The sequence below is a fragment of the Morone saxatilis genome, unplaced genomic scaffold, assembly GCF_004916995.1.
Source record: "Morone saxatilis isolate NCDOM2014 unplaced genomic scaffold, NCSU_SB_2.0 Contig12, whole genome shotgun sequence".
NCBI lineage: Eukaryota > Metazoa > Chordata > Actinopteri > Moronidae > Morone > Morone saxatilis.
This window is the reverse complement of record NW_023339674.1, coordinates 19,952,418-19,954,840: the sequence shown is the minus strand read 5'-3', so window position 1 is coordinate 19,954,840 and position 2,423 is coordinate 19,952,418.

Genomic DNA, 2,423 nt, shown 5'->3' with positions numbered 1-2,423 from the left:
CCTACACACACAAACACACAGATGCATGCACACCACATTGTTAAGACCCAGCCAATCACTTTCCCTCACTCTCTCTTGCATTGTCTCTCACTGTGAGAATAAAGTGAAAGATGGTTCCAGTCACAGAAAACAACTGGACGCTCACTCTAAAGTCTGAGCTATGGCGAAGTGAGGCCTTAAGTTATTATCTCACTCAACACCCTCACATAGATTAAGTCACAGTATGACTTTGCCTTTACTTGTGTTGCGCAGTTTAGACTGTGGTGCACAGGAGACTACAACAGCATATATCAACGAAGGAAAGGGTGTGAAACCATGTGAACCTACTGTATATTAAAGGAACAGTTTGACAATTTTAGGAAATACGTACTTTTTCATGCATAGAGTTAGATGAGAAGATCGATACCACTCCTATGTCTGTAGGGTAAATATGACGCTACACACACAGCAGCAAGTTAGCTTAGCTTAGCCTAAAGAGTGGAAACGGGGAATCAGATAACCTGGCTCTGTCTGAAGGAAACAAAATCCACCTATGCTCACTAATTAATATGTTTTATCTTGTTTGTTTAATCCTAATAATAAAATGTAAAAATTACAGGATGTGGTTTTACGAGGGTCTTGTCATCAAGGTGAGGTTGCCAGGCAACCAGCGGAGACCAGCACATAACCTCCCAGTATACTGGGACACTCGACATAATGTGTATGACTTGAGTGGCAGTGCATAGAATATACTAATGCAACCAGAGAAAGACAGATGTAATATGTGCTCTCTCAGGCAGTTAGACCTATGATACCAAAGTGCCTGAAGACTCACAAACACTGTCTTCACTGCCAAAATAGTCCAAGGGATTCAAATGTAAAAAGCAAATCAACGGACTCTGCCAATTTTAACTGCTGCCTTAAAGGCGAACAGTACTTATGATAGTGATCAGTAATGCTGTAATCATGCAACAAAACCAATGTTAGGTTGAAAATAGGCCGGACGTGAGAGTGAGTTAAAAACAACAGTGTTGTGGAATAGAAATGAGAGTCTGATGCTAACAGGGTTTGTAATCCTCTCCTGTTGATCTTCAATCCGACGTCTCCTGCCTCTTTTAAGAAGTCTTTCCACCCAATAATTTAGTGTCCATGTGTTCTTCATCTACAAAAAGGAGCAGTGAACCGCTCAGCTACGTGGTTCACACACACACACAGTGGAAGTGTATCAGACGCTCTGCATGGGGCCTGATTTGCACAATACCACACAGACAGACATAACAAACATTTAGTGTGTGTGTGTGTCTGTGCACATGTCTGTCTTTGTGTGTTTTAAACTGTCGCTGTTGTCTGACTGTATGTGAGTTTGTGCATGTGTGTGAGTGTGTTACTGTTAGTGGGAGTGGACCATACCACTGGGGTCAACCTGTGCCAGCTGCTTAGAGCTGATGGAGTGAGCCACACACATGCTGATCTGTGACCTTAAGAGAGATGCGAGGAGGGAGTGAGGAAAGAAGGAAGAGGAAAAGGGAGAAGCACACCAGCTTTCCTCCTTTAAAGGTCAATTTGATCTTAAGCTGCTGCAGACACCGATACACATTAAAATATCCTAAATGTTAATGACTGAGCTTTAATATATTACATTTAAAGCTCACTGATTTGTTGCTCACCTTTTTGCCTTTTCACCCATTTTATGTGCCCACACACCAAAAAGTTGTTTCTCACTGGAAGAGAACAGCAACACAGTTTATAATAAACCAGGTCATTTTGTCATTGACAGTAGCCTACATGGTGATAAGAAAACGGGCAGAAAACAAAAATAAGCCGCTGATTATGGGCCAATATGTAATGTATGTAAATGGCAACCTCTGTGACAAATGAAGCCAAAAACAGAATTAACAAAAACTGCTGTTGCTCAAACAGCCACTTGAGGCTAAAGAAAAAGAAGTCACTCTCCATGAGGCCCTCAAATGCACAACTTTACAGCAGAAATAAACTCAATAAAAATGTTTACAGCCTGGTGGTTCGTTTTCTAGAGCTAGATTCCCCGTTAATGACATTGATGAATTTTTATGTAACTCACCTGTTTAGGATTGCAAAGATGGCGATGGCCAGAGCCGACCACACTGAGCTCTTCAGAAACCTGTGCGTGACGTCACAGAGCCTATGTCAATTTTTAATAATACAGGCTTTGAAATCAATAAATAATAAATAATAATAATAAATAAATAAATTACTTTAATTACGTCACGTCAGATTTCCTCCTCTCTTTTGACAATCAAATTGTTAAAACCCCTTAAACAATTAGCTGTTAACTGTAAAGTAAATACAGTACAAGTTACTTTTTATGTCTTACAGTCATGACACCCAATAACATAACTCAAACAAACTTTAAAGTTATACAAAGACTTTTAATAAATCAAACCCTGTTTTTGATACCATTTATG